This window comes from Stomoxys calcitrans, chromosome 4 (genome assembly GCF_963082655.1).
Source record: "Stomoxys calcitrans chromosome 4, idStoCalc2.1, whole genome shotgun sequence".
NCBI lineage: Eukaryota > Metazoa > Arthropoda > Insecta > Diptera > Muscidae > Stomoxys > Stomoxys calcitrans.
The window spans coordinates 99,781,005-99,807,707 of NC_081555.1; the positions used below are offsets into that span (position 1 = coordinate 99,781,005).

At 39.6% G+C, this 26,703-nt stretch overlaps 1 protein-coding gene across 1 annotated transcript in view; it reads left to right on the top strand.

Moving 5' to 3' along the window:
* Nucleotides 1–26,703, top strand: part of LOC106090816 (uncharacterized) — a 240,974-nt gene that overhangs the window by 68,524 nt on the left and 145,747 nt on the right. The window lies entirely within an intron of this gene.

The window sequence follows — 26,703 nt, forward strand, 5'->3', positions numbered from 1 at the left end:
CTATGGGTGTTCACTTGACCGCGAACAGTTGACACGCATCGCAGTTAGGTGGCTACTGACTGTTCAACTGTGACTGCGTCTATTGTCTCCGTTATTTTTCATGCACAAAAGTGTTTAACGAGGTACTTAAACATGTTTGCCGCAACTAATGAAAATGTTTTAAGCCACAAACAAAAAAAGTTCGGCTGGGCCGAATCTTGGGAAACCACCAACAGGGATTCCGCCCTTTATGAACTCAATTGGTATTTTTTTTATTATTTAACAACAACCAAATCGGGTAATGGTTGCTGCTACTATGGTCTCAAGCAGTCATATCGCGGAATCTGTATATAAGGGGCCTATATCTGTAATGGACAGATGTGTATATGGACAGATTCGGATAATACTTGGCATGGATGTGGGAAGTTATAGCAGAAGTTTTAATGCCAAATTTCACCCGAATTAAATGAAAATTGAGGCCTCTAGGAGCTCAAGAAGTTAAACCCGGGGATCAGTTATATATATATACAAGCCGAACCGGGCCCACTCCGCTGCGCCTTCTTTAACTCTCTAATATCTTTTTAGAGTGGGGACACTTCGCCCTGAATGTGGATATCGAATTCGTGCCATTGTAGCCTATGATGTTCGAATCCTGGCGAGAACATCGTACAAAGCGGTGTTTATCCCCTCTTAATGTTGGCGACATTTTGCGAGGTACAATGCCATGCATGGTCATTTAAAAAATGTTCCCCAAAGACTAAAGGGCTATGAAAAAAGGTCCCTTGTCATTGAGTTTAAACTTGAATCGGAAAACACTCATTGACGTGTGAGAATTTTCCCCTTCTCGGTTCGTGGTGGTAACGTTCTTCCTTACGGTAATATTCTCATCATGGAATTGATGGCACCTCAGACATTTCGACTCAAATATGGTTATCTAAATTGTGATGCACTTCTAAATTCCTTTAATTTGATCACCTCCCATTACTTGGAACTAATGTTTTATGCCATTTTTGCAATTTACTTTTCATTTGAGTCCCATTTTGACATGAACTTCGAATATATCTGTTTAGAGGAGTTTTGGCTTTGGGGGGTCCGCTCGGTACTTGGACCCAAATTTTTATACCATATTCGTTTTCTGGTCTCCAATACCTTTCCGATTGTGCCCATCGGACCACTTTCGGATATGGATGGCGTTTTTGGGGTAAGGGGGAGGGTCCGCCTCCACCCGATATTTAAAAATTATATAGCCTATGTTTCCTTCCAGACCAACGTACACAATCTATGAAAATTTTAAGAAAATCGGTTCAGCCAAGTATCATATAGTCATAATGGGTCTAATGGCGTTTTTGAGGGGTGGCTTGACCCCCTATACTTCGATCTGATTATGGATGCCAGATTCGAAATCTACTCCCGAATACCTTTCATTTGAGTCCCATATTGAAATGAACGTCCAATATGTCTGTTTGGGGGAGTTTTGGGGTTGGGGCTGCCCGATACGTACTTCGACTCAAATTTGAATACCATATTCGTATTCTACTCTCCAATACCTTTCATTTGATACCTATATAGTTCCAATCAGTCCACTTTTGATTTTGGGTTGTGTTTTAGGCATAAGAGGGAGGGTCCGTCCCCCTTCCGATATCGAGAAATTATATATAGCCTATGTTTCCTTCCAGACCAAACCTACACAATATGGGAAAATTTCGATAAAATCGGTTCTGCCGTTTTTTTTTCAGTCTATCCGGAACAAACAAACCGAGACCCATATATCCGTGATTGGCTAATGTCCCCATTTTGGGCGTTTTTGTGGGGGTGTATACTTCGACATGAATTTGTATGCCAGATTCGTTATCTACTCCCGCATACTTTTCATTTGATACCCATATTGTCCTTATCGGTCCACTTTTGATTTTGGGTGGTGTTTTTGGGGTAACGGTGCAGGGTCCGCCCCCTTCCGTTATCAATAAATTATAAAGCCTATTCCTACTTCCTGGCCATATTCGTAATCTACTCCTGAATACCTTTCATTTGAGTCCCATACTGTCATGATCGTCAAATAAACCTATTTTATGGGGTTTTGGGGCTGGGGCCGCCCAGAAACGGAAATTCTTGTGCAAAATTTCAGCCAAATCGGATGAAAATTCAGACTTTTAGGGGCTATAGATGTCTAACCGGAGATTGGTTTGTTAGGGGGATATACCACTTTATATACCGATTCGGATCATACTCAGCACTGATATTGGAAGTCGAAACCCAAGACTTTGTGCCAAATATCAGTCAAATTAGATGAAAGTTGAGGTCTCTAGTGGCTCAAGAAGTCAAAACTGGGGATCGGTTTATATGGGGGCTATATCAGCTTATAGACCGCTATAGTGATTCTGGCCGACGGACGGACGGATGTTAAATCTGGACTGATATGGTACGTCTTCAAGAAGGATATGGAGGGGCCTTACACACTCGGACTATAAAGCAGCTATATCATAATCTGGACTGATCTGGGCCAAAAAGGATGTAGAAGGGTCGAATACAACTCACTGTCCCAAATTTCAGAGCAATCGAAGAATAAAAGCCACTTTTATGGTCTTTAGACCCTAAAACTGAAGATTGGTCTCTATGGCAGCTATATCTAAATATAACCCGATATGGGCCATATTCAGGACAGAGGTTGGGAGTCTTGATGCAACTCACTGTTGGAAATTTCAGCGAAGTCGAGTAATAAATGCGCCTGTTATAAGCCTAAGACACAAAAACGGCAGATCAATCTATATGGCAGCTATATCCAAATATGATTCGATCTGGACCATTTTTGGTTCGGATATCGGCGGGTCTAATAGAAATCACTGTGCCAAATTTTAGCGAAATCCGGTAATAAATACGTCTGTTATTGCCTTCAGACCCTAAATCGGCAAATCGGTCTATATGGCAGCAATGTGTAAATATTGTCCGATATACAGCATATTCGGGTCAAAAATGGAGGCTCCGAATCACTGTTTAAAATTTCAGGGAAATCGGAGAATAAATACGCCTTTTATGGTCTTCAAGCCCTAAAACTGAAGATCGGTATCTATGACAGCTATATCTAAATACAGCCCAATATGTTGGAAGTCTTGATACAACTCACTGTTGTAAATTTCAGCGAAGTTGGGTAATAAATGCTCCTGTTATAAGCCTAGGACCCAAACTCGGCAGATCGGTCCATTTGGCAGCTATATCCAAATATGTTCCAATCTGGAGCATATAGAGTAACCTCTAAAAAGAAAATTTTAAGTTAGGAATTCCGTGCTACTTACAAAATCCTTAATTGTTTTCAATACCACTCCCCTAAGTTGGTTCATGTCTGGCATTGTGTCTCCACCCAAGTACCGGTATCTGTTAGACACGAAAGCCGGGCAATGACAAAGGAAAAGCTTCAACGTCTCATCATCTTTCCCAGCATGCCCTATACATGCCAACACTTGCCGCACCGATTTTACATAAGTGAGCTCGAAGTCCTTTGAGTCCCGTTATGATAGCTATACTGACCTGTTTCTGTCAGTAATAGCCTCCTCATCTCACGATCTGGATTTTTCGCCGTACTACCGACCGTTTCGCTGTTCCACAATGTTGCATGCGCATTCGTCGCCCACTCTCTTAACTCGGACTGCGTCGTCCCGAAAGGCTTCGGGTTAATCAAGTTTATTGACGGCAGTCCTCTAACCTTCACCGCCAAATCGTCTGCCCTTTCATTCCCTCTTACTGCGTTATGGACCGGCACCCATACGATGCAGATTTTGCCATCCTCAGAGAAGGCGTTAATCTCCTTCTTAGACTGCAAGACTGTTCGCGACTTTACCGTCCTGGTTGTTATTGCCCTTGTGCCACTTTTACTGTCGGTAATGATGTTCACACTCGACGTCCTCGCGTTAGCACCTTACCATACTTCACGCATTCCGTGATCGCTTGGATCTCCACCTGCAGTACCGTATTTTGGTCAGGCAGTCCCAAACAGATCTCAGTCCCTGGGTTCTCAATGTTGCCCGCCTGGCCCACTCTGTCCTCTAGCTTTTACCCATCCGTGTAACATGATCTTCCAGATGGCAACACTAGGGTTCCACCAATCCAAGACTGTGTTGATGGCAGCAGTGCCTTGCACTCGACTTCAAGGTTCATCTCAGGTATCCGATCGGAAACTTCTTCCCTTCCTTCTAGGTTTCCTATCGTCGCCTTGATTATACCACGATGGTATGAGCTGCTCCCATCCTCTATCCATTCTCCCATCGCCTTAAGTCTCATAGCCGCAGTGGCTGCCTCAACTTAATCTGTATGTCAATGGGTCGGATATCTAGAATAGTCTCCAGTGCCCTAGTGGACGTGGTCCTCATCGCTCTGCCTATGCCAAGACAACATGTTCTCTGAACCTGTTGTATGGTCCTTATGCTGCACTTTTTCTCCATAACAGTCCACCAAATTCCTGGGGCGTAAGTAAGTATAGGTCTAATCATGCTCCTGTAGATCTAATGGACTATCCTATGATTCAGGCCGCATTTCGAGCATTTCTACATAGTGCCCAACATCTGTGAGCCTTCTCAGCACGCTCCTGAATGTGACACTTCCAATTCAGTTTTTTGTCCAAGATCACACCTTAGTATTTGACCTTGTCAGATATCAAAATCGTCTTTTTGAGGAAACGTGGTGCGTTAAATTGGCCCACCTTCGCCTTTCTCGTGAACAGGCATAGTTTAATCTTCTCTGAGTAACAGTGAGACCTCTGGGTTATCATTGGGACCTCTAGGTTACCATTGATACCTCTAGGTCTAGTCCAGGCATATGCTATATGCAAGTCCCTTTCGGCTCTTCTGCATAGCTCGTTCGGATCCTTTCCCCTTAGAAGTGTTATAACATCGTCTGAAGACGGGTTCAAATCCGTCCTCAGTCAGCATCCGTAATAGGTCATTTATGTTGGTCACCCATAAAGTGGCTATAAAATGCCCCCCTGTGGCGTGCCTTGTGCGACTTTCTTCCTTATATTTATGCCATGGGACACACAATTTATCCACCTGTTCCTTAGCATATGGTTAATTGCACAACGCTTTCCTCGATGACTACCACAATATACATAGAGTTTGGTCAAAATCGGTTCAGATTTAGATATAGCTCCCATATATATGTTCGTCCGATTTGCAGTAATATTGCAATAAAATGGTCTTTTGTTAACCGATTTTCTCGAAATTTGGCAGGGGGGATTTTCTCTTGTTTCTCAATATTACTGGTGAATTTCATGGGAATCGGCTCAGATTTAGATATAACTCTCATACATATATATCGCCCGATTTTAACTTCTAGAGTCACAGCAAGCGCATTTATTGATCCATCTTGCCAAAATTTTGCAAAACACTTTCCTCGACGACTGCCGCAGTATCTGAGGAGTTTGCTCGAAATCGGTTCAGATTTAGGCATAGCTCTCATATATATGTTCGTCCGATTTTGAGAAATATTGCAAAAAAAGTGATCATTTGTTATCCGATTCTGTCGAAATTTTGCAGGAGGGATTTTCTTATGACTCTCAATATTACTGGTGAATTTCATAGAAATCGGCTCAGATTTAGATATAGCTGTCATATGTGTATATCGCCCGATTTTTACTTTAAGAGCCACTGCAAGCCCATTTATTTACCAATCTTGGAAAAATTGTGCACAACGCTTTCCGCGACGACTACCACTTTATCTGAGAAGTTTGCTCGGAATCGGTTCAGAATTAGATATAGCTCCCATATATACGTTCGTCAGATATTGGGTAATTTGCCATAATATTGTCATTTGTCAACCATAGTTTTTACAGTTTGAACATATATGCTAGCCGAGGTCCATCAAAACTGGTTCAGAATTGGATATAGGTCCCACATTGTACTTATAGGGTAGGTGTAGGGTGTAGGAAGGGCAAAAGTCGGGCGGTGCCGACTGTATGCCCTTCCTTACTGGTTTTTAGATATCTATATGAACTGTTACTTGCAGATTTCTTTTTGTGACGAGATTACTATGTCTTTCATGTTATGTCCACAAAACCTTTACGAATATGAGTAATATGTGACTTGGGTCATTTTAACAATCAACGAGTTTTATATGGTATGTAGTAAACATAAGTCATGTGTTTTATTTGTTTCCTAAAGTCATTATTCAGCTATACACTTTTACTCTGCTATGATTAAGAATTGATATAATTTGTTTTTTATAACCCATATACAAATTTTAATTGGTCATATAAAAGATATAAAATCGCCGTATAAACAACATTCAATGTAATACAAACTAGCCCACCCAAGCACGCTCTGCTGTGCCAACTTTTACAATACCACTATTACTACTACCAAAATTTCCATGAACATTCCGTTAAGGAACAGAAGATACTTCTCCCACATCAATGAGTTCAGTCCGATTAAATTTTAAGGTCAGTGATAAGGACTCGGCATAAAAAGGGGGCCGCCCGAGTCATATTCAGTGCCTCAGACAGTGTCGTTCATCTTCAGTGTGGTTGAGGTACACAAAATAACCAGCTTTTGCCCATGTCTCTTTTGCAGATGTTTAGGGCAAGAGTTGATTACTTGCCCTTTCCAAAATGTTTGATTCTGCACGACGACTAACCTTTGTAAGCCATAAAAGGCTGATTTTTTAAGCTTTGAAAAATTGCCGACAAGCCAATTATCCCCTAAAATATGACCTTGTATTACGGGAAAATTTTGTATACCCTACGCCACTGTCGTGATACAGGGTATTATAACTGCATTTATTTGTAATACCCAGAAGAAAGAGAGATATTATTCATTGATAAGTATGGGTTGCCCAAAAAGTAATTGCGGATTTTTTAAAAGAAAGTAAATGCATTTTTAATAAAACTTAGAATGAACTTTAATCAAATATACTTTTTTTACACTTTTTTTTCTAAAGCAAGCCAAAAGTCTAACATTAGACTCGCTTAGACGATTTCGTTCATTGTGATACCATAGGAACAGAAGAAAAATGACTTCTAGTTGAGCCATCCGGATCACTTTAAAAACCCCAACAACTTGTGAACGTTCACATCCGCTAAGTCACACAGGTACTTAACGAAATGAGAACCTAAAGTGGAACTTCTTCTGACTGCCAGTGCGGGACACACACACACAGAAGATGTTCTATTGCCTCTTCTTCTTCTTTGATGGCTTCACAGCTTTTGCAAAAGTCGTTACATGCAACCTTCATTCTGTCAACATGTTTTCCGATTAGACAGTGACCTGTTATGACGGACACAATGACTGAGACATCGGTTCTAGCCAATGAGAGCAAATCAGTAGACCTCTTCAAGTCTAGATTAGTTTTGAAATGCTCACAGCCCCCTCTTTGTGACCATCTATCATTCTTTGTCCTTCGGGCCTGGTCCTGAAAACTTAGCTTACATGCCGCTAAAGGCATACCCACAGATTCCAGTGTCCCTGAAATGTAGTTCCTAGTCGTGCAAGCTCATTCGCTCTACAATTCCCTTGGATATCTGAGTGGTCGGGCACCCAGAACAGGTGAATTTTGAATCTATCTATCTCGTTGAGAGATCTGCGTTAGTCGAGGGTGGTTTTTGTGTTGAGAAATATGGGATTTAAAGGCTGCCTGGCTGCTTCTCAGACAGACATAGTTATGCCAATCGCCGTTATGACAATATATATTAGCCATTCCACCTCTTCCTTAATTGCAAGGATCTCCGCTTGATGCATACTGCAGTGGTTGGTTACTTTTCGATTTGACCTGTTCTATATCTTTACAGTTCATCCTCAAGGAATATTTGATTAAAGTTCATTCTAAGTTTTATTAAAAATGCATTTACTTTCTTTTATAAAATCCGCAATTACTTTTTGGGCAACCCAATATCTTAGCCATACCACCACTTCCGTAATTGCAAGGATGTCCGTTTGATACACACTGCATTGGTCAGGTAACCATCTCGATATTACCAGTTCTAGATCTTTACAGTACACCCCAAAGCCCATCTGGTCGTTTAGTTTGGAACCATCCGTAAAGAAGTCTATGTAACTTCTATTACCAGGGATATCGTAGTTCCAATCGGTTCTATCAGGAATAGTGGTACAGTACTTTTTATCAAAAAGCGGCTCAGGTAAGGTGTAATCCAGAATGCCTGGAACATGGGAGAATGTATCAGCGATCATACAGTGTTCGTAGCCGCCACATGGCCAAAGACAAAGCTCCCTTAAGCTCATGGCAGTGGTCGCAACAAATTGTCTAGACACAATGTTCAGAGGCATTAGATGTATCATTAAATTCAGTGCATCAGATGATGTCGTTCTCAGCGCAACTGTGATGCAAAAACAATCCATTCTTTGAATCCGGTGGAAGTAGGTGGACGTTTGAAGCGCCGTCCACCAGACCACAACACCAATATAGGTCTGACAACTGCAGAATATACCCAGTGCACGCGTGGTCTAAGTCCCCAACTTTTGTCAATGGCTTTCTTACAATGGGGCTCTTTTTTCCCGCAGTAGCGGCTTCAACCAGCAACTTAAGGCTGCATTTCTGAACCGTATGCTTATATAGGGAAGCCATCCAGTAATGAGACTTATTCATTTCCAAGCTGGATATATACTGAATCTTCAGTGCTTAGCAACGGAAGAAGAAAAATATTTAGACTTCTCTTTGCAAGAATACAGGCTCTGTGTCTCCCATTCCTCGTACCTTTGAGTAATTTAAATCTCGGAATTCATAGTTCACAAACCATTCCTCACCACACCACTGCTTCCTGGTGTGTGGAGGAATGGACCCCAAGCCCAAGCGGTTTTACAATGGTGAAGATTTATCTGCAGAAACCGGACCATAATCAGGAATCAGAATTTCCACGACTGTTGCGTTAGCCTCGTCTTCTGATTCCGCCAGGAGTTCATCCTCACAAGATTTGTTAGGTCTTGTCATGATGAGCTTCCGTACGCATCCAGGGGCAGGTGAGAAAGCAGTGAAGCAACTCTTCCTCAGGACACTGAACACTTAATCGACAATAAAAGTCCATCTAGCTATGTGCCTGAAGTATTGCGCTAATACTTTTTATTAATGTAGGTTGGTTGAGATTGTAAATGGGCCAGATCGGTGTATGTTCAGATATAGTTCCCATATAACTCAAACTTGGGGCTTTTAAGATCATAAGACATAGGATTTTCAGGCAGGACGAACAGATAACTGATCTATGTGAAACGTTAAGAGGCTCTGAGATCGAATTTAATTAAGATCTAGGGTATTGGCCGATTTCTGTAGCAAAGTATGAGATATATGCGGCGGTATGGAATAGTGCAGACTAAACTCAAATCGAGGAAGAGCCCAATTATTGCCAATTCACTCTATATGTGAACTCTTTATCAAGGTAGATGATATGTGGGACCACCATAGCTCAGAGATTACCATGTCCGTCTTTGATTCAGAACGTCAAAGTTCAAGTCGGACGTATTAACTTAACTCCAAAATGGTTTCGCTCTGCGGCAAGCAGTTCGGACTAATTAAGTTTAAACTTACAGCACTCATTGATATGAGAGACGTATCTCCGCTGTTCCTTAATGGAATATCCATGGACAAGTTTGCAATTTTTTTATGATATCATTGAATATATCAGTGATATGATATATTTGAATATATCAGTGGAGTTGCGTACGGAACATGGCATATGTCAGCGATGGGGAAATACTCACACACACACACCATTGCACGCTATATTACACTTATACATGCACATAAGCCTGCGGGCGTGCATATAATGTGAGTTTGTGTGTGTGTTTCCATCATTACATAGGTAGACTGCAAGACCTCTAGTGCCGGCGTTTCGCGGACATACACTTCTAACCCATTCATAGCATCATTTGTGAGTCTTAATGAAAGTTTTGACAGGACACTATACTTCTTGACCCACTAAAAGAATTCTTATCCGATTTGGCTGAAATTTTGCACGATGACTTTTCCTATGGCCTCCAGCAGCTAAATCGTTTCATATTTAGATACAGCACCCATATAAACCGAACTTCCGATTATAATTCTTGGGCCTCTAGTAAGCGCACATCGTATCCGATTTTGCTGAAATTTTGCACAATGACTTTTTCTTTGACATTAAACGGATGAACCAAGAATGGTGCGGATCGATACAAAACCTGATGAAGCTCCCATGTGAACAGATTTCCTGTATAAACATCTTGAGCCTTTGGAGGGGGGAATTCTTATCCAAGAATATAAAAACCCAATGGGTATTTCTTGTTATGATCTTCCATTACTTTTTTTAGTTTTCTACCCATAAAAAGAAACAGCGAAAGAGAGATTCGGCCCAGCCGAATTTAAAACGCTGTTGTTTGTAGTGATTGTCCAAGTATGGATTCGGTTGTCCCAGTAGCAGAAAGATGTTTAGTGGTTTGAGGCATACCTTTAGGCTCCCTAGTGTTAAACCCAGAAACTCTCTGATTTACACCATGGGTGCATAAAATAAAAATTCCCCTTACGCCAGTGGAGCATAAAATAATAATTTCCCCTACACCAACGTTGATGGAATTGGTTTCTTATTTTTAAAGAAGGTTTTGTCAACACTTTGTTTTTAAAGACAGTTGTGTCAAATTTTATAAAAGTTTTATTTATTTAAAAGAAAATTTTGTGAACATTTTATTTTTAAGGAAAATTTTGTCAAAATTGTATTTCTAAAAAATGCTGTCAAAATTACTTTTTAAAGAAAAATTTCCAAACATTTGTTTTTTGTGAAGTTATTCAAAATTTTATTTTTTTTAGTAAATTAAATTTTTTTTATTTAAATCTAGCTGACCCGGCCCGCTCCGCTGCGCCTTCTTTTACTTTATGTGGAACAAAAGTTTCCTTGGAATATTTATTTTCGACAATTAAAGATCTTTTAGTGAAATACCATGCTACGAAAATAGTATTGGGTTGCCCAAAAAGTAATCGCGGATTTTTTAAAAGAAAGAAAATGTATTTTTATTAAAACTTAGAATGAACTTTAATCAAATATACTTTTTTTACACTTTTTTCTAAAGCAAGCTAAAAGTAACAGCTGATAACTGACAGAGGAAAGTATGCAATTACAGAGTCACAAGCTGTGAAAAATTTGTCAACGCAGACTATATGAAAAATCCGCAATTACTTTTGGGCCAACCCAATATATCGCTTGACTAACAGTTTAGCAATATAAGTGCCTTTATCTGAATCCCATATGATCTTTATTGGTCTACTAATTTGAGTTTGGAAGTAAGGTGTACTCCATTCTTAAAATACTTCATTTCAGCCCGATATTCTCATGATTTCTGGTTTAGTGGTGTTTTCGGGGCTAAGGTGGTCCCTCAGACACTTGGCCCTGAAAAAATATTAGCATCGTGCTCTTCTCTCAAATACCATTTATTTAAACCCCTTATTGCCATTGGCTTAAGACGAGTTTACAGGAGAAGGTTTCCCCTAAACACATGGCCTTTGGGGCCATAGGTTATCAAATTCGTTTTCTAATCTCAAATACCTTTCATTTGAGCCACATATTGGCATGGTCTAAAAATTTTTTCCCTTTGGGGGTCTTTTGGGGAAGGGGTGATGCCCTAAATACATGGTCCTACATTTGGATATCAAATTCGTATTCTACTCCCAAATACCTCTATTTGAGCCCCATATTGCGATAGTCAGTAAAAATTTGCTGTTTGTGGGGTACTTTGCGAAAGGGGTAGATCCCCAGAAAATTGGTCCCAAAAGTGGGTTTCAATTCTTGCTCTACCCCCCAATTCCTTTCATTTAAGCCCCACATTGACATGGTGGGTAAATATGCCCGCTTTAAGGATGTTTTGGGGATTGGGGTGGTCCCCCAAACACTAAGCCCTGAAAATATATCAGCAACGTGCTCTATTCTCATATATTGGGTTGCCCAAAAAGTAATTGCGGATTTTTCATATAGTCGGCGTTGACAAATTTTTTCACAGCTTGTGACTCTGTAATTGCATTCTTTCTTCTGTCGGTTATCAGCTGTTACTTTTAGCTTGCTTTAGAAAAAATGTTTAAAAAAAGTATATTTGATTAAAGTTCATTCTAAGTTCTATTAAAAATGCATTTACTTTCTTTTAAAAAATCTTTTTGGGCAACCCAATATTTGAACCCCATATTGCCATTGGCCTCAAAATTGGATATCAAATTCGTTTTCTAATCTCAAATACCATTCACTTAAACTCCTTATTGCAAAAGTCAGCAAATATGTCCGGTATGGGGTATTGGCCCTAAAAACTATAAATACTTACTTTCACTTAAGGCATAAATTGTCTTGGTGAGCAAATGCGTCCTGTTTGGGGGCTGTTATGGTGGTGGGACGTCTCCTAGACACTTGGACCCGGATTTTGATGTCAAATTCTACTCCCAAATACCCATCATTTGAGCTCCCTTTTTCCATAGTCGGCAAACATAAACGGTTTGGTGAGTGTTTTGGGGGGTGGGGCTGCCACTCAGTGACTTGGGTTTGAAAATATATACCAGATTTGTGTTCTACTCTAAAATAGCTCTTTTTTGAACCTCATATTGCAATGTTAAGCAAATATGTCCTATTTGGGTGGTGTTATGGGGGTGGGGTGGCCCCATAGACAGTTTTCCCGAACATTGATATCAGATTCGTGCTTTACTTCCAAAGACCTTTCATTTGAGTCCTATATTGCTATGGTCGTAAATTCGTCATTTTTGGGGGATGTTCTCAGGGATGGTCGGCCCCCTGAACACTTGGTCCCACATCTGGATATCAGATTCGTATCCTACACTGAAATACCTTTTATTTAAGCCCCATATTGCCATGGTCAGTAAATAAGTCCTGTTTGTTTTTGAGGAAGGGGTGGACCCCCAGAAACTTTGTCCCAAAGTTGAACATCAGATTTGTATTTTACGTGCGAATACCTTTCATTTGAGTCCCATATTGTCATGATCGTTAAATATGTCCGTTTTAGGGGTGTTTTTGGGGGTTGGGTTGATCCCCCAAACATTTGGTCTGACAATTGGATATCAGATACGTTTTCTTATCCTAAATACCATTTATTTGAGTCCCATATTGTCGGGATTGGTCTAAATCTATGTTTGGCAGGTTTTAGGGTGGGGCATCCCCCCTAGGTACCCCATCCAAAATTTGGATACCAAATTTTTATTTTTAGGGTACTATATGACAGCACACAAAATTTAGCTTAAATCGCACCACCCATCTCGAGATCTGTCGTTTCTGAAAATTAGTGTAAGGGGGAGGGTCAAAATTTCTTTTAGACAATTCTGTCAAATTTTATTTTTTAAGAAAATTTTGTCAACATTTTGTTTTTACAGAAAAAAAAACTAAAAAATTTTTAAAATTTTATTTACAAAAAAATCTAAATTTATTTAAAAAATTTCTATTTCTATAGAAACATTTGGTAAAGTTTTTTTTTCATAATTTTATTTTGATGGAAAGCTGTGACAACATTTTTTTTTACAGAAAATTCACATGTTTGTGCAGAAATTAGACAAAATTTTATTTTTATCAAAATTTTGTACAATTGTTATTTTTTCCAAAACTGTATTTAACTAACATTTTTAAAAAAATTTTTCAAAGTTTTTTTTGAAGAAAATTTCATCAAAATTTTCTCATCATCTTTCCCTCATGCCCTACACATTCTATCTCTTGCCGCACCGATTTTACATAAGTGAGCTCGTAGTCCTATGTGTCTTGTCATAATACCAATAGCTATACTGACCTCCTTCTTACTTCCTTTCAGTAATAGCCTCGTCCTCTCACGATCTGGATCATCCCATAGGATTTGCACCGTCCTACCGACCGTTTCGCTGTTCAACAGTATTGCATGCGCATTCGTCACCCACTCCTTTAACTCGGATTGCGTCGACCGGAAAGGCTTCGAGTTAACCAAGTTTATTGAAGGCAGTCCTCTGGCGTTCACCGCCAAATCGTCTGCCTTTCATTCCCCTTACTCTGTTATGGCCCGGCACCCAAACGTTGCGGATTATGCCATCCTCAGAGAAGGCTTTAATCTTCTTCTTACACTGCAAAACTGTTCCTTACCCTACCGTCCTGGTTGTTGATGCCCTTATGGCAATTTTGCTGTCGGCAAAGATGTTCACACTCGACATCCTAGCATTAGCACCACACCACCTCACGCATTCCATGATCGCCCGGCTCTACGCCTGCAGGACCGTATTATGGTCAGGCAGTTTAAAACAGATCTCAGTCCCTGGGTTCTAAATGTAAACCTCCAGGCCCACTCTGTCCTCTAGCTTTGATTCATCCGTGTAACATGATCTTTTAGATGGCAATACTAGGGTTCCGTCAATGCAAGTCTGTGCCGCTGGCAGCAGTGCCTCGCACTCCACCTCAAGGTTCATCTCAGGTATCCGATCGGAAACCTCTTCCTTTCCTTCCAGGCTTCCTATCGTCGTCTCGATTATATCGCGATGGTATGAGCTACACCCATCCTTAATTCATTCTCCTTTCGCCTTATGTCTCATAGCCGCAGTGGCTGCCTCACATTAAATCTGTATGTCAATGGGTCGGATATCTAGAATAGTCTCCAGTGCCCTATTGGACGTGGTCTTCATCGCTCCGCCTATGTCACGACAACATGTTCTCTGAACCTGTTGTATGCTCCTTATATTTCACATTTTTTCCATAGCAGTTCACCAAACTACTCAGGCCTATGTAAGTATAGGTCTAATCACGCTTTTGTAGAGCGAGTGGACTATCCTCGCATTCAGGCCCCATTTCGAGTCTACGGCCCGAGCCTAGTGCCCAACATCTGAGAGCCTTCTCGGTACGCTCCTGATTGTGACACTTCTACTACAGTTTCCTGTCCAAGATCACTATATTTGACCTTGTCAGATAAGCAAATCGTATTATTGAGGAAACGTGGTGCGTGAAATTGACCCACCTTCGTCTTCCTCGTGAACAGGCATATTTCAGTCTTCTCTGGGTTAACATTGCGACCTCTGGGTTTAGCCCAGTCATATGCCATATGCAAGACCCTTTTGGCCCTTCTGCATAGCTCGTTCGGAGCCTTACCCCTTAGAAGTATAATAACATTGTCAGCGTAGCAGACGGGTTCAAATCCTCAGTCAGCACACGTAATAGGTCATTTATGGTGGTCACCCATTAGAGAGGGGCGATAAAATACCCTCCTTTGGCGTGCCCTGTGCCACTTTCTCCCTTATTTATGCCATGGGACACACAATTTATCCAACTGTTCCTTAGCATATGGTTTATCCAGTCTGTAAGCATCGGGTCCACCCGGTACTGTTCTAAGAACTGGATAAGTGTGTCGTTCCGCACATTGTTAAAAGCGCCCCTCTATGCCAATGGATACCATCCGGATGTACGTTTGGCCATTGAAAGATTCTTTATTTTATGCACAACCTCGTGCAGGGCAGTCTCCACCGACCTTCCTTTGACATGGGCATGCTTTTCATACCCTCCACCATAGGATGGGGGTATACTAATTTCGTCATTCTGTTTGTAACTACTCGAAATATTCGTCTGAGACCCCATAAAGTATGAAATTTTGCACGACGTATTTTGTTATGATATCCAACAACTGTGCCTAGTATGGTTCCAATCGGTCCATAATCTGATATAGCGGCCATATAAAACGATCTTGGGTCGTGACTTCTTGAGCCTCTAGAGGGCGCAATTCTTATCCGATTTGAATGAAATTTGGCACGACGTATTTTATTCTTACTTTCAACAACTGTGTAAAATAAGGTTCAAATCGGTTTATAACCTGATGCACGAAAGAAATTTTGCACGACGTATTTTGTTATGATATCCAACAACTGTACCAAGTACGGTTCAAGTCGGTTTATAACCTGATATAGCTGCCATATAAACCGAACTGGGATCTTGAGCCTCTAGAGGTCGCAATTATTATCCGATTTGCCTGAAATCTTGTACGACAGATCCTCTCATGATTATCAACATACATGTTTATTATGGTCTGAATGAGTCTATAGCCCGATACAGCTCCCATAGAAATCGATCTCTCTATTTTACTTCTTGAGCCCCCAAAGGGCGCAATTCTTATTCGAATTGGCTGACATTTTACACAGGTCTCCAACAATTTAATTGTGGTCCAAACCGAACCATATCTTGATATCGCTCTCATAGCAGAGCAAATCTTTTCTTATATCCTTTTTTGCCTAAGAAGAGATGCCGGGAAAAGAACTCGACAAATGCGATCCGTGGTGGAGGGTGTATAAGATTCGGCCCGGCCGAACTTAGCACGCTTTTACTTGTTGTGTTTAACCACTTCGCTGGATGTCCTACTCTTGATCATGGTGTTCACAATGGAATGAAACTGTGGCACATAATTTTGAGTAGAAAGAACGTAAGGCTTATAGGCCTTTGGTGTCGCATAACTTACCTTGCCGGGCTTGGGTATAAATACTACCATAGCCTCCTGATAGGCTTTCGAAGTATATGCAAGTCTCTTAACATTCTAAGTCGATCTATTGGGTTGCCCAAAAAGTAATTGCGGATTTTTTAAAAGAAAGTAAATGTATTTTTAATAAAACTTAGAATGAACTTTATTCAAATATACTTTTTTTACACTTTTTTCTAAAGCAAGCTAAAAGTAACAGCTGATAACTGACAGAAGAAAGAATGCAATTACAGAGTCACAAGCTGTGAAAAAATTTGTCAACGCAGACTATATGACTTTTTGGGCAATCCAATAGCTATGTCCGTCCGTCCCTCCGTCACGATAGCGATTGAAAGAATAAAGATATCTGCTTGAAATTTTGCACACAGACTTCTTATCGATGTTGGTCGTTGGGGATTGCAAATGGGTTATATGGGTTCAGATTTCGATATATCCCCCCAATTAAAGCGTTCCCGAGTTTTGACTTCTTGAGCTCCTAGAGGCCTCAATTTTTGTCCGATTTGGCTGAAATAACTTCTGTTCGGACTTGCAACATTCGTGTCGAGTATGATCCGAATCGACCTAAAACCTGATATAGCCCCCATGTAAACCGATCGCCGGATTTAACTTATTGATCCCCTAGAATGCTCAATTTTCATCCGATTTGGCTGAAATTTGGCACAAAGACTTTTGTTACAATTTCCAGCATCCGAGTCAAGCATGATATAGCCCCCCCCTTAAATGCCAGCGTCCCGATATGAATTCCTGAGACCATAGTAGCCGCAATCAATTACCGATTTGATTGTTAGAAAATAATTCAAATACATTAGAGGTAATAAGGGTACATTTTTAGCGGAATCCATGGTGGTAGATACCCCAGATTCGTCTCGGTCGAACTTGGCACGTTTTTTGCTGGTTTTCTTTTAAATTACGAAAACAAAATTGCTGTATTGAATAGTTTATCTGCCTAATGACCCAATGACCCATTTTGTTGACCTATATATGACAATAATAAACGAATCATTAACATTTTGACCTTAAAACCTTATAGCATGAACGAAACTAAAAGTTTTGGCACTGTTTGTTGTACAACACACAACACAACATAGTCTGAGGTGTAAACCTAAAAGTGGCGTTTAATTTCAATTAATTTTGTTTTGATGCATTAGTTATTGTTGTCTACAGCACTTGAAATAAAAAACAAGTAAGAGCGTGCTAAGTTCAGCCGGGCCGAATCTTATATACGCTCCACCATGGATCGCAGGTATATCTATACACCTTTTTAGGCAAACAGAGAATATTGAATAACAACTGTTATGCTATTGGAATTATATCAAGTTAAAGTCCGATTCGGACCATAAATGAATGCTGAACATTGTAGACGTGCGTTGCGTAATATTTCAGTTCGTTCGTATAAGAATTGTGCCTTGTAGGGGCTCAAGAAGCAAAATCGGGAGATCGGTTTACATGGGATCTGTATCAAGCTATTGATCGATTCAGACCATATTAAACACGTGTATTGTAGGTCATAAGAAAACCCGTTGTACAAAATTTCAGTCAAATCGGATAAGAATTGCGCCCTCTAGAGGCTTAAGAAGTCAAGACCCAAGATCGGTTTATATGGCAGCTATATCAGGTTATGTACTGATTTGCGCCATACTAAATACAGTTATTGGAAGTCATAACAAAACACCTCATGCAAAATTTCAGTCAAATCGAAAGAGAATTGCGCCCTCTAGAGGCTCAAGAAGTCAAGATCCAAGATCGGTTTATATGACAGCTATACGTAATTATGAACCGATTTGAATCATACTCAGTACTCGTCGTTGGAAGTGATACCAAAACACTATGTACAAAATTTCAGTCAAATCGCAAGAGAATTGCGCCCTCTAGAGGCTCAAGAAGTCAAGACCCAAGATCCGTTTATGTGGCAGCTATTTCAAAACATGGACGGACTTGAACCATACTTTGCGCGGTTATTGGAAGTAATACCAAAGCACTATGTAGAAAATTTCAGTCAAATCGGATAAGAATTGCGCCCTCTAGAGGTTCAAGTAGTCAAGACCCAAAATCGGTTTATATGGCAGCTATATCAGGTTATAAACCGATTTTAACCATACTTGGCACAGTTGTTGAATATCATATGAAAACACGTCGTGCGAAAATTCATTCCAATCGGATAAGAATTGCGAACTCTAGAGGCTCAAGAAGTCAAGACCCAAGATCGGTTTATATGGCAGCTATATCAAAACATGGAGCGATTTGAACCTTCTAAGCGCAGTTATTGGAAGTGAGAACAAAATACTTCGTGCAAAATGTCATTCAAATCGGATGAGAATTGCGCCCTCTAGATGCTCAAGAAGTCAAGACCCAAGATCCGTTCATATGGCAGCTATATAAAAACATGGACGGATTTGAACCATACTTTGAGCGGTTCTTGGAAGTAATACCAAAGCACTACGTGGAAAATTTCAGTCAAATCGGATAAGAAATGCGCCCTCTAGAGGCTCAAGAAGTCAAGACCCAAGATGGGTTTATATGGCAGCTATATCAGGTTATAAACCGATTTTAACCATACTTGGTACAGTTGTTGAGTATCATATCAAAACACGTCGTGCGAAAATTCATTCCAATCGAATAAGAATTGCGAACTCTAGAGGCTCAAGAAGTCAAGACTCGAGATCGGTTTATATGGCAGCTATATCAAAGCATGGACTGATATGGTCCGTTTGCAATCCCAACCGACCTACACTAATAAGAAGTATTTGTGCAAAATTTCAAGCGGCTAGCTTTACTCCTTCGAAAGTTAGCGTGGTTTCGACAGACAGACGGACGGACAGACAGACAGACGGACGGACATGGCTAGGTCTCAGACGAATATTTCGAGTATTTACAAACAGAATGACGAAATTAGTATACCCCCAACCAATGGTGCAGGGTATAACAATGAATAGTTATTGTTATTCACATTGTCGTTTGTTGTTATAGGCTGGCTACTGTGTGTTCTAACTTTCTCTTCATTAAAATCAAAACTGGGGGAAATTTTCCACTTTTTTTTTTATTGTTTGCCATACATTTGACTCGAATGGGGAGGAGGTGTTATGACAACTGCTTGCTGGCTGGCTGGCTGTACACAATGTTCAAATTATCCAGATTTTCAAAGATAGCCGATTTGTAAAAAAAATTTGTTATGTAATAGGTATGATGTGATAATTGTCATGACTTAAACAATCATGGGGTATTTGATACATTCACCTCTATTGTTGTATTACTTGGCCATTACCTAGCTACTAGTTATACGAAATTAAACAGTATTTAACATGAATTAACGAAAATGTTTTTCTCTAGAGAGTTGGCATGCCAATTGAATTGATGCACTTTTCTGTTGTTAGAATTAAATTTCATCCTGGTATTATAGGCGATAGTTATTTTCTCAGGTTACTTGCGTCATTGTGTTTGGTTTTCTTTTAAGAAATCTCACCTAATTTCGATTGTTCTAAAAAAAATTTCCCAAAATTTAATTTTTATCAAAAAATGGAAAATTTTGACAAAATTTGATTCACAAGATTCGCGCTAAATTTCGATCGGATATTGTCCGACTATCGATCTTAGGCTTATTCATTTCTTTTACAGATATTGGGTTGCCCAAAAAGTAATTGCGGATTTTTCATATAGTGGGCGTTGAAAAATTTTTTCACAGCTTGTGACTCTGTAATTGCATTCTTTCTTCTGTCAGAAAAAAAACACTAGAAAAAAAGTGTAAAAAAAATATATTTGATTAAAGTTCATTCTAGTTTTGTTAAAAAAAAAGTTCATTCAAGTTTTGTTAAAAATGCATTTACTTTCTTTTAAAAAATCCGCAATTACTTTTTGGGCAACCCAATAGAACCCCAAAAAAAATAATCATTTAATGACACTATGGACATATACCTAAGCCGACATATACCTAAGCTAATACCAGACATTAACCAACTTGGGGGAGCGATATAGAAAACAATTAAGGATTTTCTAAGTGACACCGAATTTCTAACTTGAATTTCTAACTGGAATTGAATGGGGTGAGATGGATCGCTGGATACATGAGCAGAATAAAAATATCAGATCCACAGTCTGCAACCTTATACCTTTCATTTGAACCCCATATTGTCATGATTGGTGTATACAGCATTTTGATGGAGGTCGTCTACAGAAGGGTTGTGCGCCACACCCCATCTGCCATTTGAGCACAAATTTGAATGACGCACTCCACTCAAAAATATCTATCACTTAATCCCCCATATTTTTAATGGGTCAAATAACCTATTGGAGGAGATTTTAGGAGGTACATAATCACCTAGGTTCTTGGACACAAAGTTCAACATCATATTCGTAATTGGCTTCCAAATACTATTCATTTGAGTCTCATATAGCTATGATCGAGTAATATTCCCATTTCGGGGCTTTTTGGGGTTTTTGATATATAGAAGATTGTGTTGAAATTTGATTACTATGAAAAAAAAAATCATCAAAACTTTGATGCTCCCAACAAGAACATTTAAGTGTTCCATCTGCTTGCTTCCCATTTGTCTTTGTTTTACGTCTTTTTATTTTCTATTGTTTTCTATTTTTAATGGTTTTCCATGAAGTTAGCTGGTAATGAGATACTAACAACTTTCAATATTCGCCGGGGATTGGGAATTAGAAACTTCATGGAATTTACTATCAATTTGACTTGTCATAAGCAACTGACTCTTATCACGCGTCATTGCAAATGTTTTCAATGCATTCAAGAATAATCTGTAATACACTAAAAAATATTTACAAACCAAATAATGATAAACAAGTAAAAAGGCGTTAAGTTCGGCCGGGTCGAACTTTGGATACCCACCACCTCGAGTATATATGTAAACCACCTTTCATCAAAATTCGGTTAAAATTTCATGCATTATGTCCCATATCAGTTATATCAAAATAGGTTCCGATTTGGACCAAATACTAATAAATATACTAGCTAAGTCTAAAAATAAACCGATCTGAACTATATACGACACGGATGTCAAAAAGCCTAATGTAAGACACTGTGTCAAACTTCAGTGAAATCGGATTATAAATGCGCTTTTTATAGGGCCAATACTTTAAATAGAGATATCGCTCTACATGGCAGCTATATCCAAATCTGGACCGATCTGTGCGATATTGCAGAAGTATGTCAAGGCCCTTAACCTAACTCACTGTCCCAAATTTCGGCGACATCGGACAATAAATGAGCATTGTATGGGCCCAAAACCATAAATCAAGAAATCGGTCTATATGGCAGATATATCCAAATCTGAACCGATCTGGACCAAATTGAAGGAAGATGTTGAAGGGCCTAACACAACTCACTGTCCCAAAATTCAGCAAAATCGGATAATAAATGTGGCTTTTATAGGCCTAAGACCCTAAATCGGCGGATCGGTCTATATGGGAGCTATATCCAAATCTGGACCGATCTAAGCCAAATTAACGGAGGATGTCGATGGGCCTTACACAATTTACTCTCCCGAATTTCATCAAAATCGGATAATAAATGTGGCTTTTGTGGGCCTAAGACCCCAAATCGGAGGATCGGTCTATATGGCAGCTATATCTAAATCTGAACCGATCTGGGCCAAATTGACGAAGGATGTTGAAGGGCCTAACACAACTCACTGTCCCAAAATTCAGCAAAATCGGATAATAAATGTGGCTTTTATGGGCCTAAGACCCTAAATCGGCGGATCGGTCTATATGGGAGCTATATCAAGATATAGTCCGATATAGCCCATCTTCGAACTTAACCTGCTTACGGACAAAAAAAGAATCTGTGCAAAATTTCAGCTCAATATCTCTATTTTTAAAGACTGTAGCGTGATTTCAACAGACAGACGGACAGACGGACGGACATGTCTAGATCGTCTTAGATTTTTACGTTGATCAAGAATATATATACTTTATAGGGTTGGAAATGGATATTTCGATGTGTTGCAAACGGAATGATAAAATGAATATACCCCCATCCTTCGGTGGTGGTTTTATACCCCATAAATGAAAACAATTAAAAGTGTGCTAAGTTTGGCCGGGCCGAATCTTATATACCCTCCACCATGTATCGCATATGTCAAGTTCTTTATATCCGATATCTCATTATAGGCAAAACAAGTAAAAGCGTGCTAAGTTCGGTCGGGCCGAAGTTTGGGTACCCCCACCCACCATGGATTCGGCAAAAAATGTTGAATTATTTTGGTCTCAAGAAGTCATATCGGGATATCGGTACTTAAGGGGGCCCATATCACCATTTTGACCGATTTGGATAAAACTTGACACTGATGTTGCAAATCATAGGATAGGTTTTAAGGTCAATTTCAGCCAAATCAGGTAGAAAATTTAGGCTTCTAAGGGCTGAAAAAGTTAAATGGGGGAATCGGTTTATATGGGGCTATATCTTTTCATAAACCGATTCCGATCATACTTGGCATAGATGTTGAAAGTCGTAACACAAGTCTTTGGTCCGAATTTCAGCCAAATCAGATGGAAATTGAGGCTTCTAAGGGCACACAAAGTCAAATCCCGATATTGGTTTAAATGGGGGCTATATCTGTTTATGAACCGATTCGGATCATACTTGGAATGGATGTTAAAAGTCATAACACTAGTCTTTTTTTTTTCAAAATTTCAGTCAAATCGGATGAAAATAGAGGCACCTAAGGTCTGGAGATGTTAAATCTGGGAATCGGTTTATATGGGGCTATATCTGTCCAAAGACCGATTCCGATCATACTTGGCATGGATGTTGAAAGGCTTCCATCAGGCTTGAACCCTTGAGGCTTCCAAGGGTTCAAGAAGATACATCCGGGGATAGGTTTATATGGGGGCTATATCTGTTTATAAACCGATTCGGATCATACTTGGCATAGATGTTGAAAGTCATAACACAAGTCTTAGTTCCAAACTTCAGTCAAATCAGATGGAAGTTGAGGCTTCTAAGGGCACACAAAGTCAAATCCCGGAATCGGTTTATAGGGGGGCTATATCTGTTTATAGATCAGATAGATCAAATCGGATGGAAATTGAGGCACCTAAGGTCTGAAAAAGTTAAATCAGGGAATCGGTTTATATGGGGGCTATATCTGTTAATGGACCGATTCGTATCATACTTGGCATGGATACTGAAAGTCATAACACAAGTCTTTTTTTCATAATTTCAATCAAATCGGATGGAAATTGAGGCACCTAAGGTCTGAAAAAGTTAAATCCGGGAATCGGTTTATATGGGGGCTATATCTGTTAATGGACCGATTCGTATCATTCTTATATGGCATAGATGTTGAAAGTTATAGCACAAGTCTTTGTTCCAAATTTCATCCAAATCGGATGAAAATTGAGGAACCTAAGGTCTGGAGAAGTTAAATCTGGGAATCGGTTTATTTAGGGCTATATATGTCCAAAGACCGATTCCGATCATACTTGGCATGGATGTTGAAAGGCTTCCATGAGGCTTGAACCCTTGAGGCTTCCAAGGGTTCAAGAAGATACATCCGGGGATAGGTTTATATGGGGGCTATATCTGTTTATAAACCGATTCGGATCATACTTGGCATGGATATTGAAATTCGTAATACAAGTCTTTGTTCCAAATTTCAGCCAAATCCGATGCAATTTTAGGCTTCTAAGGGCTTACGAATTTATATCCGGTAATCGGTTTATTTGGGGCTATATCTGTTTGTAAACCGATTCGGACCATACTCCGCGTGGACGTTAGAAGTCATAACTCAAGTCTTTTTTCCCAATTTCAGCAAAATCAGATGTAATTTTAGGCTTCTAAGTGCTCGAAAAGTCTAAACGGGGATCGGTTTTTATGGGGGCTACATCTGTTTATCGACCGATTCGAATGATACTTGGTGTGGAAGTTGAAAGTCATAACACAAGTCTTTGTCCCAATTTTCACCCAAATCAGATGGAAATTGAGGATTCTAGGCACTCAAGAAAGACTAATCCGGGGATCGGTTTATATGTGGGCTATATCTATTTGTGGAACGATTTGGATCATAAGTCGTGTGAATACTGGAAGTCTCAACTCAAGTATTTTTTTTTTAAATTTAGACCAAATCGGTTGAAAATTGAGGCTTCTAAGGGCTCAAGAAGTCATATCAGGGGATTGGTATATATGGGGGCTATATCCAAATCTGAACCCATTTGTAATTCCCAACGACCTACATCGATAAGAAGTATCTGTGCGAAATTTCAAGCGGCTAGCTTTATGCGTTCAACCACTATCGTGATTTCGACAGACGGACGGAGGGACATGGTTAGAGCGATTAAGAATGTCGAGACGATCCAGAATATATATATACTTTATGGGGTCTCAGATCCATATTTCGAGGTGTTACAAACGGACTTACTATATGGGTATACTCGCATCCTATGTTGGTGGGTATAAAAATTATTATGGATAAGAATTGCTATGCTATTAGATCTACATCAGTTTACGGATCAACTCGTGGCATACATGGTTGGAATGTTGGATATCACTTTGCAAAATTTCAGCCAAATAGTATAGGAAGTGCGTTCTCTAGAAGTTAAAAAAGTATAATCTTGAGATCGTTTTTTACGGGAACTATGTCAGGTTTTAAAACCATTCAAATTTCAGAAACATTCATTAAACCTTTATTTGAAATTCTAGTACGGTCTATATAATTTAATGTTTGAAGATTATTTCATGCAAATGTGCCTCAAATGGTCCATTCGCTTAGTCCAATTTTGGCATACTCTTTCCAACATTTCCCCCAGTATCTCACGAATTTATGCTTTGTTGTCTTCCAATGCGTCAATTGAAGCGGGCTTGTCTGTATAGACATGAGCTTTAACATAGCCCCACAAAAAATAGTCTAAAGGCGTTAAATCGCACGATCTAAGTGGCCAATTGACCGGTCCCTAACGTGAAATAAAATGTTTACCGAACTCGCCTCGAAATCACTCCATTGTTACGCGTTTTGTATGGCATGTGGCACCGTCTTGTTGAAACCACATGTCATGCAAGGCAAGCTCTTGAATTTTGGGCAAAAAAGAGAAGGATATCATCTCACGGTAGCACTTACCATTCATAGTTCCGTAACGATTCGCATCATCTTTGAAGAAGTACGGTCCAATGATGCCACCAGCCCATAAACCACACCAAACTGTGACTTTTCTTTTGATGCATTGGTAGCAAATCTTGCATTGCTTCTGGCTGATCTTCAATCCAAAATCGACAATTCTGTTTATTTACGTACCCATTGAGCCAAAAATTAATTTCATCGCTGAACACAATGAACGCCCGATGAACTTTCTTAAGAGAGCACGCAATTTGATGATTAAATTCAATAATTTGCAAGCCTTGTTCGTTTGTAAGACGATTAATTGTTAAATTATAGACCAAAACTGAAGATGTTTGACAGTGAAGCATAACACGAAACGTGCGTGAACTGGTTAACTGGTTTAAAAAGGTTGGTTGCTGGTCGCCAAGAAGATAATAGCAAAAAAAAAAAATCACCCTTTATTTGTACGAAACTTCAAACGGTACTTTCGACAGGCGAAGGACATGGCTACATCGGGTATTAGACTAATATTTTGAAGTGTTGCGAACGGAACGGCGAAATTAGTATGCCCCCATCTTAAGGTGAAGGGTATAAAAAATAAATTTTATTCCTTGAAATGTCAATATACAAAATATCTTCCGAAGGATGAGGGTATATTTATTTTGTCATTCCATTTGCAACACACCGAAGTATCCATTTCCGAACCTATAAAGTATATTTATTCTGAATTGTCGTAAGAATCTAAGACGATCGTGTCGTGTTCGTCCGTCTGTCTGTTGAAATTACGCAACAGTCCTTAAAAATAGAGCTATTGAGCTGAAACTGAATCAGGTTAAGTTTGCAGATTGGCTATATCGGACTATATCTTGATATAGCCCCCATATATACTGATCTGCCAATTTAAGGTCTTGGGGCCCATATAAGTCACATTTATTATTCGACTTCGCATCAATTTGGGACAGTGAGTTACGTAAGACCTCTTGACATCCTTGTTTATTTTGGCACAGATCTGTCCCGATTTGGCAGAAATTTGGTATCGCGAGTTGACATCACTGTTTAATACGGCCCAGATAGGCTTAGATTTGGATATAGCTGCCATATAGATCGATCTCTCGATTTAAGGTCTTGGGTCCATAAAAGGAGCATTTACTGCCCGATTTCGCTGATTTTGAGTTACGTTATGCCTCTCGCCATCCTGATTTAATTTGGTCAGATCGGTCCAAATTTGGATATAGCTGCTATATAGACCGATATCTCGATTA